This window comes from Sparus aurata, chromosome 14, assembly GCF_900880675.1.
Source record: "Sparus aurata chromosome 14, fSpaAur1.1, whole genome shotgun sequence".
Lineage (NCBI taxonomy): Eukaryota > Metazoa > Chordata > Actinopteri > Spariformes > Sparidae > Sparus > Sparus aurata.
This window is the reverse complement of record NC_044200.1, coordinates 19,817,825-19,835,585: the sequence shown is the minus strand read 5'-3', so window position 1 is coordinate 19,835,585 and position 17,761 is coordinate 19,817,825. Positions and strand designations below refer to the sequence as shown.

Genomic DNA, 17,761 nt, shown 5'->3' with positions numbered 1-17,761 from the left:
AAATTCCTCGCTGTGCGTTTCATGTTATACTTTTTCTTGGATCGGGTAGGAATGAGTGTTTTCACAGCTATAGTGGGAATCCGATTATCATACAGGGATCACAGTCGTCATGGAAACCAAGGATGGTGCATGGTGTTAAGCCATCCCTGACACATCCTGAAACATTGGGAATTAGTGTGAAAACGCAGCTCCCTTAAAATAAAGATGTGACAAAGTCTGTCTCTCATATTAGGCACATTCTCAAGCAACAGATCATATTTTTGCTTTATCAGCCTGCATGTGTGGGAGGAATACAACCTGTGCTTTATAGAAACACCACTTTGTCACATATTTTATCATAATTCATGCATACTTTGACACAAAACACCAAATATCGCATATTCAAAGAAACAGTGGCTAAACACAATGTCATTTTGTGGCGTTTAGGCTTTGAATCGGTTCAGAAACTGTTAATTTAACTCATTAAAACACGTCAGGTAAACTTTAACCCTATTATCAAACTATGTTAATACAGTTTAAACTCTGCTCTCATCTAGCAGCCAGGAGGAGCTTGACAGATATTTTTTGATCATTTATTTTGTGTTTCACTATGTTTATCAATGTCTTTGGAACATTTGGGAAAGAACTGGCTGTAACAGCTGTTGCAGTGAGGACATACTGTAGGACAGACTCCAAACAGATTCATGTCGAGGTACCTTTTTAAGCTCTTGTCACCAATCAAAGCCACATGTTTGTTAATCAAAAAAAGAGAAAGAAATCTGTTCACAATCGAGCAGATTTCGGACAAATTAGAACGAATACAGACAGATGCAAACACAACATGGTGAATGTTACACATGCACGAATGGAGAAAAGCAAATTATAACAAATATGGCACTTCTGTTTGCTATTGGTGTATCAAGGAGGACTAATGACCTGCACTGGTTGATAATTCAGTGTAGTTTTTTGACTAGAACAATCAAAATGTGTTAGAGAAGAGCTGAATAATGATTTGAATAATTGATTAGTTCTAAAACGCAAATATGTTCCGATTTTCTTAATATTATCTAACAGTAATTTAAATATATTTGGGGGTTTTGGTCTGTTGGTCTCACAAAACAATCAATTTAAAGACATTTCATCGGGTTCTGGTAAATTGTGACAGCCTATTTTTCCAACATTTTCTGACAAATACTAAGAAGCCCTGATATAGCTGAATGTAAAGTGTGCGAGGCAGCAATTTTGCATATATATTGCTCATAAAACTGAAAAATAAAACTAATTCAAACGTCAGAAATGTGTAAATTCTAAAACACAGGATGCAAGTTTTGTGAGAATCTCGTCTGACTTAGAGAAGAAACATTCATTCAAGCATTCATTGTCTAAGCAGATAAGGCTCGGACAGTCTGTCTCATTATCGCCAGTGCGGCAAGTGAAGGCTGGACTTCCTGTGAGGGACAGGATGGGGGAGCGCAGGTGGAGGGGAGAGATGGAAACAATGCTGTGAAAAAGAGATAAATGAAGCCAGAGAGTCTTGGCCACGCTGAGAGAGGACGGCCATCTGCGAGCTCATGCCGCAAGAATCTCATCTTATTACCACTCGTCCTGCAGAGTGAAAACTTTGTTTCCCACCTCTGTGTTTCTCCCCTTGTTATGTCTTTTCAATTTTTTTCAAGTGCTGAAAGAACTGTGCTTACTGAAAAATGTCTTAAATTAGGAATAAGTAAGGGATAGCATAGTCCCTGGGCCACGTTTGAAAGTTTATGCCAAAAATGCTACTAGAATTGGGTCTGTATGCCAAAAACAATGAAAATGAGCAACAACATGAACATCAAAATAAGCTACTCAAGCTGTGGGAGAAGCACAGCTTACACTGAAGTTAACCAGTTAGCTTTAATCTTCCAGACCATGTAACAATAGGTATATATCCTGTCCTCCATAGACACAACACATCTCTCCTTCTTGTCTGAGCAAGCTCTCCAGTGACAAATGAAATGCGACATACGTTGCCATGGATACAGGCACAACTTTATTAAGTAAGGATAAGATACAAAGTCTAATACAGGATAGGACACAGCCATGAGTATAGTAGGAAGATAGAATGTTTCCTATCTTTGAAAGCTAAGTTAGAATTGGACTGGATGTTATTCTGTAACGAGGACAAGAATGATCCAGTTTAGATTTCCACACTACTGTCTGAATTTAAAACTGTCACCTGCGTTAAAAAATTAACAACCATGGAGACACCCTTCCATTACTGCCCTGTCATCCATCAGGCAGTGAGCACAGGCTGAAATTGGGAAAGCATACACGACGCAGGCAGACAGAATTAGCACAAAAGAATCAAACCATAATGCATTTAATCATTACAGGGACAGTAGATGTCCGGGTCATCCATTCACTGCAGAATGATACACTGTGGTATTGAAACGCAACTCATGGTCGACCCTGAACCCTCGACCCAACCCGCCTGCACAGCACTGCCTTGGGCCCACAAACAGCTCCCGACTCACTCTGGTAAACACAACAACGCACAATATGCCCGCGCACACAACAAAAGACATGACTCGGAGCGCTGTCACCACTCATCATGCTGACACAAAAGAGGATGCAGCTCAGATACTGTGTGAGTGGTATAATAATGTGCACACAGACATGATAGGATATTTTCCGGATGCTCGGGGACAAAAAGGCCCAGATGAACGGGATCAATCCAGGAATCAATACAGCGATGGTCTGGTGGGCATTAAAAGCTCAGAGGAGTTATGCATTTTAGGAGCCAAATAATGTGACAAAGGAGGTCCTTGAACAGCACATGTGACCTGCCTTGTGGCCTTGTGAAGGAGCTGATGAAAGAGATACATCTTTGAGAGTCACACAGCGGCTATTATCATCCAGTGTAGGCGTACGATGCTTCTGCCATTTTAAGAAACATTTCTTTCAGAGACACATAAAAGAATGCAGAAATGTGTGGATATATATGTACATGATCTGGCTGGCACCACACACTGCGCTCGAAGGCGGCCAAGATTTCCTCCTTAGTGCCAGTCAAGCTTACTAGAGCGTGATGCGGGCTGGATTGATTGATGGACTAAAGGGGAGAAGGCAGGTGGGGTAAGAGACGTGCACAGAAGAGAACCTGAGGTTAGACACTGTCACTGATCTGACTGGTGCATTCAAGGGAGAAAAAAAAAGGTTCCTCTTGGGTGTAATTCGGCTCTAAAAGCTCTTAAACCTTCAACTCCGGCACAGCCAACACTTCCCTGCTCTGGTCCGGACTGAGCAAACATGGGAAGAATGTAACTGACATCACATTTTCTTTTCCAATTACAGAGCTGTTGTAAACACTGACCTCCACTTTATTTTTCCTGTCAGCGTCTGCGTTGTATTAATTTTCGCCTGTGTCACTTATGATGCTCGCACATTTTCAATGACTGTTTGCGCAAAACAAATTTGAAGAATGTAATTACATGTAAATCAGGTGTGGTACCTTGTAGCACTTCCCACTGACTGGTCTGACACCTTTTGGACATAGGACAAAATAATATACTGTGCTATTGTGATGGAAGACAAGCACAAACCAAAGATTATCATGTGTGAATAGAAGAACTCAAAGACATGCAAAAGGGTCACTTTTGAATGCTTTCTATGATAGTACAACAATCTTAAAAGATAAGGACAGCAACATTATATGTGATGTGTGTAAAAAATATTTTTAAAGGCTCGTAGTGTCCTATAAGAGCAGGGGATTGTGGTCTGAAGCTTACATTACTCAGTTACAGAGTACATTTTTAGATGCACATCTGGGGCTGTAGTGTACTTTTTTGCCCCCTGATGTGTTTTCTTGTTTTGGATGGTATACAGTAGGTTTTGGCTTTTTCGAGAGACTTTTTAACTATAAGAAAGTACAATATTACTGGACTTAAATGCGAATACAAGTGAGCAATGGTAAGCTATAAATGCAACAAAGACTTTCGTTACTGATGATATGTTGAGTATTTTCTTCAGTAAAAGGTAGTGAAGGTGATCCAAGACAGCTGATTTTTGAGTCTTATACCCAGGTCATAAAATAGCAACGCTCTGGGTTAAAAATTGGGACCAAAGTGATGGTATCTGATTTTAGAGGAAGGATACTATACTTCCAGTTGACTTATCATTTAATAGCATTAAAAGAAACTTTGAGTTAACAGACATGAGATGAAAAGTGTAAAGAATAATCAGGATCCATAAATCAAAATATTACATAAAGAAGCAACTAAATAAAGAAACAACAATAAGCACACAACAAGACAGAAAGGTTACTGCAACGAAAATGTCAAATACCAGTCTGCCGTTGCAGACAGCAACCATCAAATTAGGGAGATGTGCCCTCTAAAAGTAGTAAAACAGGTTATCTCGGCCCCTGCACTCACTCCCTAAAGACATTTTAGTCCCCAGAGTGAGCCCTGGCCACGCAGCGACTGATGGTGGAAACAGTAAATTAGCACAGAGTATTCAGTGAATGTCAAACTCAAGCAACTGTAATCCAACGACTAGTCTCTCTGTATGCATCCTGGGTAATTTGTCTCTCCTGCGGGTTTATCATATCAGGGGCCAGAGAGGTTATTCATAATGACAGTTGTGGCACAGAGACTGAGGGCTGGGTTTCGTGAAAAGGGAATGAAGGAAGGAAGACTTGATTAACCCTATTATCAAGGATAGGATGTATGCTGAAACATAGTGATATCATTTTAATTCCTCACATTGTGTCGTTCCAAAACAGTGACCTCCCTCAACTTTGCCAATAAAACTTCCTGGGATTTTATCTTTACAAGCAAGCAGCCTTGGGTGAGATGATAAAGGCTGTTAAACATGATACGACAGTGTTTTTTTCACACTGAGGTGGTCTCAGGTAATAGACTCAAACGTGGAAGGCTGGATTTTGTTCATTTGGCCTCACATTTTTGGCAAAAATGCTTTCCAACCAAATACTTCAGTCGCAACTTTTGGAAGTGGGTGAATGCAATGACAGATGAATAATGCATGAGCTAAACATGCTGCCGTTAATCACAGCGACCGCTGTGCACACACACACACCTCTACTTTTCCCCTCTGATCCGAGAACAAGCGATGTGAAGAAACGGGGAAACCAAGCACTGCCCAAACATTTCACTTTCTTTTCTATGCTCACTTCATCCTAGCTTGCTGAAATTCTTCACAGTGTGCACAGTTACTTGGAAATGCAAAGGCACTGATTGCATTTTACCAGGCTTTTCAAAACTCGCTTCTGTGCAAGTTCTCACCAAACGAATGCAGGAGAAAGGAGAATGTACTCTCACACAGATGCCCGCTACATGACCCACTTGTCTCTCTGTACTCCGCAGGAAGAGGAAGGAACTGGAAAAGCTCTGAAATGGACCAGAAATTCAGCTCTTTTTTTTTCTCCTCCCGCTTCGTCGTTGTCAAGACATATTTCACAATTTTGCACATGAATGCAGCGTTCATTTGTGTGTTTTGTCATGTCAGTGCACTGCAACTGTAAGCCCCAGTGAGACACATCTGTAATGGAATCTGTTTATCCCATAGTGGACATCCTCGATGGGGGAGCTGATAATATACTCCCAAGTGGACATCTAAGATCAGTGATTACCCTCCATTTACCACAGCCACTCTCCTTCAGGGCATGTCGATGCATCAAAGGACAGGGTTTGGAGAAAATGCCTGATTTCAAGATAACCTCCTGGCTTTTTCCTTTCTGTGACAGCCTTTTAACATGATAGATCCTTTAATTGCGTTAAGCCGGGACTGACTGGAAGCTTACAGAGAGATGGTGACACCACTGAGCCTGGTAAATAGGAAAGGGGAACCGATGGAAATTCAATTTCTTTCCCGAACAGATGTAGTATGAGCACAAAGACTGTTTACTCCCTGTGGGCTGTGTGAAAATCAAAGATCCTAATCAACAGATAAGTCAAATTGTTGTTGTTTCTCTAAGACGGAAGGTCAGTTGGCGGACATGTACTGTATGTGGTTAATGATGGGTATCGTCAAGATGTCATAGATACCCATCCGACAAGGTGTCCACAATCAGGAATTAAAGGACAACGTGTGCCTGTTGGATGATTGCCTCAAGTGCATTATTCCGCTTATACCTTGTTGACTTGCCAAAGAAAAGATCATTTGTGTACATTTTTAGACAGAAAGCTAACGTTATGGTAGCAAGATCAAAATCATGGTCATTGCATACAGTTAACAGTACATATAATTTCATACCATGTTAAACCAGACTTTCAAGCTAACCAGACATTTCACCGTCCATGGAATCGAGGATTCAACCTGGCCATAGTACAATTATGGATACGGCAATCTGGGTATTGGGTTTATATTCCCATGCAAACTCTTCACACTTTTCCTGTCTTTTGATAATCTAAATCTGCGCTCTGCTTTGATCAGATCACTATTCTGGATCTTTTCTGATGATCCCCTTTCTGATACAGAAACTTATGGTGCCGTCTCTCTATCATTGTGAGATTTGAAAGCCCTCAAAACCCTCATTAACGAAGATCAATCCATGTGGTGCACAGCAAGACACTGGATAATTCATGGCAGGAAAATAAGATTTTCAGCAGTGCATGTCAATATCTCCTGACTATGGCGCAAAATGAGCGTGATGATGATATAGACAGTTTTAAAGTAAGACATTTCCTCTTACCTTTATGAATTAGCCTCATCTCACATTCTGTCAAACACAAAACAAAGCTGTGCTTAGTGCGTCAACGACTGAAAACCAGTTGGTTGTTGCTATGCAACAATTAAAAAAGTTTGAGGTGTGTTACTCTGCAGCTTTCCTTTACCTCTCAGTAACCTGTGCTGGAAAGAAATTGCACTTCTTTGGTGCTGTCAGCTTTGCCCCCTTTCCTCTCTGTAAATAAAGGTCTCTGGTGAATACGCAGCTTGCTGTGGAGTCAGAGATGTTGTGATAGAAAGTTGCTCTTCTTTTCCACTCAGATCGCAGCAGACAGCGCACTGATTTTTACGGCGCGGTGACAAGGACGACAGCTGCAGTGTACTGTGATGGAAAACATATCCTTGCCGCAGCCCCATCGCTAGCATCCTTCCCATCATCCCTTTCTTCACTTTAAGCCCAACTCAAATCAACTCTCTCTTCATGTGCCCCACCTCCTGCCATCAGTGCTTCTGTTGCCTGACTCCTCTCCTAGAAGGAGGGTTTATTGATGGGATGTGGACTTGAAGAGGAACCGACTACTTTCCAGAGGTTGCAGTGGCCTTTGTTGTTGGGTCAGAAGAGGAAAGAAAACATGTGTGAACTCTCTTTAGCCTTGTCTGTTTGACACACGGAAATTACCTTGCAGCGGCCGGCAGTCTGAGTGCTGTCTAACCTGCCACACGTGGCTGTTTTCTCACTGGGAAAGTCCGCAGTTTAATAACTCCACAGAGACAAAGACATCTCGAAGGAAGAAGAAAAATGGTCACACCTTAGTTTCACGTTGTTGACAGCTGACAGGGGAACGAAGCGAGGCAGGGCAAAGGGGAGGAGACTGAACGGATGGGTGCCTCCCAGTTCATGACAGCGTTGAGCCGAACAAACACAGCCGCACATGTACTCGCTTCTTTTCTGGACCGTTATTAACACACCAGTGGAAAACACTTAACTCATGCCTATTCAATTATGCTAATGCATACATATACAAATGACCCTGGTTAGTTATTAGCTGTCTCAATTAGAGGACATGTGTATGGGGGTTTAGCAGAGAGAGAGAGAGAGAAGAAGAAAAGAGAGGGAGAGGAGTGACGGATGGTTTGCTGCCCACTGGTGATAACAGAAACCTTAGGGCAAGACTTGTTCAGCCTCTTATTGTTTCTGTCGGAGTGCGCGGTTGATGGTGGGGGGGCTGGAGATCCTTTGTGCTTGGAGGACATGCAGCGAGGCACAAAATCAAAGTCATGCTGAGTCCATGTATGCATATTTGTGTGAACGTGTGCGTAAATGCATAAAACAGAAGTGGCTCTTATCTTTTACGGCTTTTCTTGGCATGTCAGCGCTGCAACAACGCTCTGAAAATCTCTCCTGTGAACTCCATCACAAGAGATCAGAGTGCAGGATACAGTGAGAGCTTTCATCCAACAGCCCTTACAGTAATAACCCGTTTTCACATCTGATTTCGCACCCTTTCACTGTGTTCACACATAAGATGTAAAATACATCTAATTAATTCATGAAACACCAGCTCCAGAACATGACGTCCCAGTTGTTTAAAAAAATTATTGCACCGATGAGTGTACTAAATTTAGGGTTATACAACGAATCTGAATCATAAGGCCGCCGTTTTAAAACGCTTTGCACGTACATGCATATTAAAACCATGCATTAAAATCAATATAATGGATCGACAAAGCCATAACTGACTCATACATCACATTTATTACAGCCAGAGCAGATTAATCACGATGATTTGTAGTGTGAAATGAGGCATGTTGCTATGGGAGAGAGTGTTGGTCTTGGGTATGGTACACTAATGCTGAGGAGCGCAAAGCTAAGCTGGGGACAAAAAGAAAAAGAAGAAGAAAAGCTTACAGTCAGGGTTTGTGGTCACGATGTTTGCCAATGCAACAAGAGGACTAATACACCACTTTGCCACGTCATCAAGGAGCCACTGCTAAATCTAGTTGAGAGTAGAGAGCCCAAGGGATGCTTTCCATTTTACTGAAATATAGTTATTTTGTAAAAGAAGACAATACAAATCTAATCATGGCTCAATCCGATTTCCAATTTTCCCACTTACCCTTTATTTTCAAGTGCCCCCTTAACCCTCAGAACAGAGTCACGAAAGCCTTCAAGACCCTCATACATCATCAGCTGTTATCGATGGTGTTTATGTAAACAGACGTGACTGGACATTTCCAACATATGGTGATTTCTGATGAGTTACTGTGGCAATCCTGATATTATCACAATACCATTTCCCATTTATTTGTTAGAGACAGAAAAGTATGGACACTTGCAATTCATTCACAACTTCAGGCTAGCAGTCAAGTCATCAAATAAAAAGGACAACCTTTTGCTTCAACTTGGACACTAGCAGTGTTTTATAGGCTAACATCAGCAACTCGTGCCCCTACCCTGCCGGTCTGCACTGATATCAGAGGAGCGGTTTTTTCACAATAGTTTTATTAATCCATCATCCGGTAAAAACGTTATGCACTGAAACCTTGCCCAGCGAGTCTGAAGCACTGATTGTTTTATTTGTTACGGAAAAAATTGTTTTTGTATCCAAAGAAATAATGACTTGGCCAAGAACAGACCGAAAAAAGGGACAGATCCAGATTTTCAACATTATCCAATCCAATGAATTTTGATGTGAGAAAATCGGGAGTATTTAGGTGGCTGGTGTCTATAAATCACTACAATTCAATGTGGATTTTTGATCTGGTAAGCTTTAGTCATAGTTTAGAAGAAATATAGAGGGATATGGGGCTATCAAGTTTGATATTGGATTAGGTTTAATTGAATTAAATGGGACTGTTGGGCCTGGTCGGAAGGAATGTCCTCTAGTGCCATTCTACTTATAAATATATAAGAATGTAGAACATCAATTAATCAAACCAAACTAAATGTGAATGAACCCTTTTGTACATGTAGCAATGTAGTCTTGGGATCTTGGTATTCACAAATTTCATGAAATCATGAAATCATCATTCTTGACATGACCTTGGGTCTGCAGATGATCAAAACGTCATAAAGCCACAGAGCTATGGCAAAGTGCCTCATGAGTATCCCTGACTGTGAGCCAACAAAGATTTAATGCTCCAGTGAACAACTTGTACGATGGCAAAAAAGCACATACCCTGTTTGTAGACTTTGCATATTTGTTTATTTATCCAGGCTACCTGGTTAAGCACTGAGCACTGTTGCCTGTGGACTCAGACACTCGCTGTTGGTTCCTAAACACAAATAGATTAAAGTTGGTAAATATTCCGACGCTGCTGTGGCTGCTCTTCAGCTACACCGCCTTCACAACCATAATGTAAAATCTGGTACTCCCCACAGAATATTATCTCATCATCGTACGAATAATCTTTACAAACTAGGCAATATCCTCCCTGCTTTGACCCCATGAGCGTTATCTTTGCTATCATTCCTAACTTCTCTGCTTCTGTCTGATCTCTGACTACAGTATATGGACTGTTCAGAAAGAGGTGGTGCTGAAATTTCACCCTCCTCTGCTTGTTGCCATCTCTCTCTCTCGCTGCACAGAAACGCTGTCCGTGGTTCTGAATCAGTGCCGCACGCTCTCAGCACACAACCTCGTCCCACAGAGAGAAAAAATATTTTTGCTGGCTGGGTGACTGGGTGGAGCAGCTTGGACCTCGTCTCAGCCGGGTCCGTCTGCAAGAGTCACACAAGGCAGAGCCTCAGCAGGCAGGGAGCTCCACGCCCCGTTTGCTTCAGAACTGTCACATGTGACAGCGTCATCTACAGAGAGAAGGGGGGGCTGGAGGCCTGACTACATCCCTTAGATGGATACAAAATATGACTATGGATGTGGCTGTCTCGAGAAGGATGATCTCAGTGTTTGCTCAAATGTGTGAATGTCTGTGACAGAAAAGAGACAGAAGCAAAATTTCCTCTCCTTTCTGGTCTAACTTCATGCCTGTGTTTTCAACAGTCAGACCAAACACATTGTGAATGTGCATCCAGTGGGACGTTGTGTGAAAAGAACGGCTGATCCCTGTACACGAGAGGCCGACCCCGCTCCGTCCCGTCTTTCCCCGGAGTGTAAAAGCCAGCCAATCAGAGTGGATGAGTGCAATGAGTCACGGAGAGAGTGGACTGCGTCCAGTCGACCGAAAGGAGCTGCCTGCCGCTCTGGGCAGGGAAAACTGTAGCGTCCATGAGTGGAGTGATTCTGGTCAGGACGCACACCAACACCCGCATACAGGAGAAGCATGGAGAGTCACATGTATCTTTTTTGGGCAAAAATTTAACAGACCTAACAACAAAACTATATTTTTTTCCTCCTTCCTCCTGTCCTTCACTATCTTCTTTAATAAGATTTATGTGACAAGTCATTACTCTCAAATGTTGCCACTCCATGATAACTAATCCACTGTAACACTGCAAGGTTGTGTGAAGGTCAGCATGTTGCCTGGATCCAAATACAGGCTGAGCCGTGTTTAAGCTTTATGACGGCACGGTACATTAGACCTGCAACGATTAATTGATTAGCTAATCAAAAGAAAATTAGTTGCCAACTACTTTGATAATGAATTTCAATCAATTTAGGTATTTTTAAAGCAAAAAACATCAGAGATTTGCTGGCTCCAGCCTCTGTAATGTGAGGATTTGCTGCTTTTTTTTGTAATTTATGATGTAAATAATAAAAATGTATGTTAGTTTGGGTTTTGGAGTGTTGGTTAGACAAAAAAAAAATCAAGTTGATGACGTCACTTTGGACTCTGATGGGCATTTAAAGACTAATTTACTACCTTATTTGTGAAAATAATCAGCAGGTTAATCAATAATGGAAATAAGGTACAGTGTGTGTCACGTTATGGCCGTTAGAAAAACAAAACACTGTGTGAATGGGCTGTATGAATGGGTGCTAGAGACGCTCATTAACTATTAATGCGATGGGAGATCTCACAGCTGGATACACATCACACAGCGTGGACACGCACAAGCAACAAACTGTCAAATCACCTCACAATGCCAACCTCAAAGAGAAAGAATCGTATTAAATAGCTTCCACAAATGACCCCAGATTTTTACACATAAATCTAAATGGTAACAATGGCATGAAAATGAGAGGTGAGCAGATTGTCCCGGTCCACTCGGGGACCCAGAAATCCATTTTTCCAAGAAGCCACAAAGGCACGGAAGATGTGAATAAGATTTATTGAAGCCTGTCCGAGGATAAAGGATTTGGAAGGTGGTGGAAAAATGAAGTCAAAATCCAACTGAATTAGTTTCTCTACGTTTTTGAAAAGACTGGGAGCTGCGTGTTAGCTTTCATGGCTCGCTCCTGCACAAGACAATGGAATCAAATAGACGGTGGGCTATTTGAAGCCACACAATCTAGCAACCTTCACCTCTTTCATGTTTCTAAATGAGGGAAGAAGAAAGAAATAGAGAAGCGCAAATGTTATTAAGCACAGTGCAGCTTTGTTCAGCCTCTGGCCCTGTAGTCTGTCTTTGTTTAATAGTCTACTGTACGTCAGCATGTATGAATGCAGGGAGGGATGGCAAAGGAAGAGAGATGGACTAGTTCATTTCAGTTGAATCTGGGATAATGAGGATGGAGAGAGGGAGATAAGGAACGACAAAGGGGAAATGACAAACAGCAGGGAAGGCAGGGCAGTGATTCGATTACAGTATGACTTCTCATTAAATGACAAAGCTCTGGGTTGGGAAGCCATTGTATCAGACTGTACAACTCCTGAATCCGGCACGTCTTTTTTTCTTTTCTTTTTCCTTTACCTCTCTGACTACGCTGCTGCCACCGTCGATCTGGAGCTCGACCTAACCCCTCTGTGGGAGTCAGCTTATCCCCGTCAGTCACTAATGTCACGATTCCTATCAGCTGTAGAGTCACATCCAGCAACAGGGGCTTCAAGGAACGATTATTTTTACTGCCTCATAAATCCATCAGTCGTTCGGTCTAAAAATATCAGAAAAATGTCAAACAGTGTTTCCCAAAGCCTGAGATGACACTCTTGTTCTGTCTACAACCCAAAGATATTCACATTTTAGAAGATGTAGTCAGATATTTTCTTTCCTCCTGTTTCCGTAAAAAATTACACAAACCGATTTATCAGTCATAAAAATACTTTGTGAAAAATTTTGGCAGCTTTCTTCCGGTCTCATAAATGTAGATGGAAACAAAACGAACTGATCACAAACCAGTTTTCAAGGCGCTTCAAAAAAATGATGCCACAGATACAGTGTGGAAACCTCAACTCAGATCTGTAGTGAGAGTTTTTCACACTAAAGTACTGCAGAACAAGACAGTCTTTCCAGTTTCCCCACACTTCATCTGATTTAGGAAACTATTGTGTTTTTGTTCTGAGTAATCCCCGTCATTGTAAATCTGCCATCCGCCTGACATCTGCCATCCCGCATGACACCTCCTCCTCATCTTCCTCCTCTTCCTCTACACAACCTGACTGTTCTGATCACAATTACAGTACAATCGTCCTGCGAGCCACGTTTGCTCACACACACACACACACACACACACCACACATCAAAAGCAGCGTGTTGTCTCCGTTTCAGCCAGGCATCACATGTATCATTTTCACTATAAACACGCTTCCTACGATCCTCTCTTACCTGGAAGCACGCTGTCTTCCCCGGCTCCTCTTAAACAATCCCAGCGAGGGGGTTTGGACAAGTTCTTCCTTTGCTGTGGGAGCTCGATGTGGCACTTTGGGAGGAAGAGGGAGAAGAAAAAGGGAATAAAAACAAAGGCTCAAAAAGCAGTGTCCCCTTTTTTTCTCTCCAAACGGCGGCTCAAGAAGCACTCACGATCACACACTCGCACACCCAGTCAACAGCTCTGCCAGGCAGCAGCTCGCTATTCCTTCCCTCCCTCTCCCTCTCTCTCTCTTTCTCTCTGTCCGTGACACTCGCCTCCTCTCTTCCCGCCCACCTACTCCAGCCCCCTCCCCCAGCTTCTCTCTGTCTCTCCCTCGCTTGCTCGTCGTCTGTCAGACAAAATGCACACATCCCCTCTATCTCCCTGCTCACTATTTTCTGACATTTCCCCCCCTCACCCACTCACACATCCTGCTCCATGAAAACAAATATCCACACACAAACTTATTCTTGCTTTGTGATATTCTGCCTTGGAAGAAGACAGAGCACTGGTAACAAATGGTGATGAGGCATTCATATTGTACATGATTACAGTTCTGGCTCCATTTTTAACGCCTTAACTGCCGCTTGATCACACTTATTCCTCTTTACTCCATCCTCTCCTTCCGTCTATTGTCTCCTGTCTCTCCTCATGGCTCTCTGGTGTATTTGATGCCGCTCACGTGCTCTTCTTCAGACAGCAAGTCAAGGGCATTCCCAGAGTAAGTGTATGCTAATGCTCCGCCTCAAGGAGCTGCCTGGCGTCCCCTCGACTCACAGCCCGACCAGATGTGTCAACCGGGTCTCCCAGGGAGGGGGCAGCAGATGCGAAGGCAAAGGAGGACCGGCAGCAAAAAATCTGCCAAGCGGTCGGGTCTCATTTGGCCACTCGGGTGGACACAGGGAGGCCAGCGGCGCCTGACTTGATGGAGGTGTGAATGTTTAATGGCGCCTTATTGGCATGAAATTCAAAAGTACTTAAGCCTACTGCCAGCCTTTTCAGCCCAGAGAAGGTGATGACAACAAACAGCCCTTTGTTTAATCTAGCAACTGACAAAAGATCATAGGGGTGTAAACTAAACATCCCCTTCACGTTTGGATATAAAGACTTCCTCACTTTTGTTGTTATTCTTTCATTCACTGAAAAGTAGACAGAAGAAAAAATAGGAGAGAAGCTGAGCCATGTTCTATTTCTGAAAAAAGAAATAAAGTACTAACAGGAGGTAATATTTCACGAAGGTTACAGACAAGGACTGAGTATCATTGAGGCTTTTAATATGCTCACAAAATACCTTATGTTCTGTGCTGATACCAAACAAACAACATACCGAATTTCTCAAATGTTAAATGTCGTCTCAACGAGAGCTGCAGTACAAGAATCTTAAAAACAACTTATCAAAGAAGAAATACAACTCTGACCAACATTTACTGACTTCTTGAATAAGTACTTTGATCTGATATCCTGCACTGTGGATCTTAGATCCCTGCTTAGTGGGATTTAATGGTTGCCGTTTGAGAAAATAGAAATATTCCTCAAATACCGAACAAGCTGGTTGGTTTTTAGGAAAATCCTGCATTGTATACCTTCAATATATGGATAGACAATTCATCTTTTACCGACACTGACTAATTTATAATAATCTGCTCAGCCCATTTGCCAGGATAAAATGTTACTGATACATTTACATGTGTACATGTCATAGCCTACCTTAGCCTGACATTTAAATTGGGAGGTGGAGGGGATTGTGGTAGAGTTACAGAAGAAGGCTACCAATGTTGAGATAGTGTTTCAACATTTCTAAATATGACACCACTGGATATTTTTAAGGAGAGCCAGGGACAATTTCAAGCCGATCTTGTGGCAACAAAAAACTATATTTCTGACAGGAAGTCGGAACATCTTGAGCTGTATTTGTGGTGCCCAAACAGGTATTTTAAGCCAAAACATTAGCTTTACTTTCACCCTGAACAACTTGTTTAAATGCCTTAACCTAACCAGAACATAAGCACAGCATTGACACTAGATAACATTGAAAATGTAACCTAAATAGCTTAACGTTGCAACATAAAGAAATGTGAAGTTTCATCATATCCATATATGTCCATCGATTTTGTTACATGCTTGACTGACTAGTGTGTGCAGTGGTTAGCTGGAGGGCAAAACCTTTTCAGGGTGAGACTGAACAGAGCTTGTCTAATCAGGTTCTGTAATTATCATGCTATGAACCGATCCATGAAGGCCAATTATAAGCTCACAACCAAAATTATTTATATAATAGTAATTGTAACAGTTATCATACATGTCATACTTGTTTTATTGTGCAGTACAGTTATCTATCTGAATCGTATTTATTGTTATTAAAATCAATCCTAGTGATAGCTATGACAGTTGTAATATCTTTTATATTCGTCTGTATTATGGCACCACCACTCACTGTTCAGTAAATGATCTTCTCTTACACTTACCTCTACTAAGTTTCTATCTTAAATTAAATCTTTTCCAGCCTCTGGGTTTATACTTTTTAATAACATTCAGGTTGTAATAAAGTCATCACTGCAGATGAAAGCTGAAAAGAGAAAACTAAAAACAGCTCAAGCTCAGGCCGACAGTGCCTGAATTCATAGGTCATTCACAGTATTTGTTTTACGTCATTATCAGAATATGTTATTTGTGCCTTGGCTAGTACTGCGGTATATGTCTAGAGCTACATTTTAGTCCGATATTAACAATAAATTTCAAGTTCAAAGTTTCAAAATTTAATGAGTTCCAACACACTCACTGTAGCTATGTAATCTGTTAGATTAAACTTCGGCCATTACGAACGTCTAACACCTCCAAAGTTTTTTATGTCTGTTAATTTGAACCTATGAGTAATAGTTCTGCAGAGCCCTGCTGTTTGCCTTCTGTGCTTCCTGTCTGCCCTTACAGCCACAACAAGCATCGTGTTAATTTCCTTGAAGAGGTCATCCAATCAATCCTCTCCTCAGGATATCCTTGAATTTAACTTCAAAGTGTTTGCTTGCTTGTTTTATCTACTGATTAATTATGAACCCATTTTGTACACTCACATCTGTCTTTCAAGCTCATTTGTGAGCTGCCAGAGAACAGGAAGTCTGAAGCAAACTGTAACTGTGCGAGAAAAGCGACTGCGGGCGTAAACAGATGTCAGATGTGTGTGTTACTGTATGTATGTGTGTCTATGGAGAGATCCAGAGAGTAAATAAAGTGCACAAGCTGATAAAGTCAATGAGGCACATAGCACTGTTGACAACACGCACACAACATGTATAAAAGCTAACAGACCTATAGCTGGGGCCGAAGCAAAGCAAACAGGGAGTCCATGTTAATGATTACCAACTAACACCCTGCCTGGACACTGCACAGCTTGCTCCCCTGCACATACGCTTTGGCTCTGTGTGTGCCTTTAGTCATGAGGCCTTGGAGAGATCGATTACTGGCCGGTGTAGATTTGTGGCACAGCAGTCTTATAGTTGAACCCTAATGAGCAGGGGAAGAAGTGCATCCATGCTGAGCGGTACATGCCATCATCTATGGAGAATATGTGTTGTCTTTCCCAACAAAATCAGCCAAACCCACATCCTTGTGGTTGCAGAGAATGTCCGCTATCGCAGCTAGGGGCTGAAAACTGCACACCTCCAAAAGCTCATCACCCTTTCAAATGTAAACTGGAAGATAAATAATGGTTTTGGCCAAACAATTACCTGGAGAAAGAGAGTAAACACTTTGGAAAATCTACATGGTGTTTGAGTTGTTCTGTTGAAAAACATAGGCAGCTGTAAATCACTAATGACTGCGCTGGGTCTCCAGGTGCAGATAACTGCCCTCTGCGGATGTCACTGAGCTCTGAAGGTGCAGCACTTATCTGTGTTAAAACACCACTGACATCAAAAGACTGAGAGCACAAATGTGCACTGTGTAAACATCCTATTTCCTGCTGGACAGAATATTGCCTCAGAAAAACAGAAAAAAAACATTTATTCCGACTCCATGAAATTCTCACTTTATATGGTATCTTGGGTATCTTGGAGAATTTCCTGGTAGATACAGGGGCTGACAGCCAGTTTGGAATAAAAAAGAAGAATGGGCAGTTTTCTTTAGCAGTGAGAGAAATGTGCCCTTAGAGGTGCATCTGTAAGAAATTTAGAAATGAAACTATCAACAGAATTTACAGTTTTCATGTCATGTTAAAGATGTCAGTGCTAACCAGCTAGCCCATAGCTTGTACCTCAAGAAGTATCATAGTAAACAACACCAGCACTCCCTGGCTGGAGTCAGCTAATAAGACCGTCGGCTGCAGGGTTAACTGAGCTTACTTGATAACATACTAGTGATATTGATTTTATTCAATTTGTTTATTTGACAGGGAATCTAAAAAAACATATTGATAGTGTCCATAGTCCCTAATG

The 17,761-nt window shown here is 41.8% G+C and overlaps 1 protein-coding gene across 5 annotated transcripts in view; it reads right to left on the bottom strand.

Annotated features, from left to right (window-relative positions):
* Nucleotides 1-17,761, bottom strand: part of syt1a (synaptotagmin Ia) — a 185,565-nt gene that overhangs the window by 73,740 nt on the left and 94,064 nt on the right. For 4 of the 5 annotated variants that reach the window (XM_030440196.1, XM_030440199.1, XM_030440193.1 and 1 more), the window contains one exon: nt 13,310-13,403. The exons of the other annotated variant lie outside the window; for it this stretch is intronic. The gene's annotated coding sequence lies outside the window, so the exon portion shown is untranslated. The remainder of the gene's footprint in view (nt 1-13,309; nt 13,404-17,761) is intronic. 5 annotated transcript variants of the gene reach the window in all.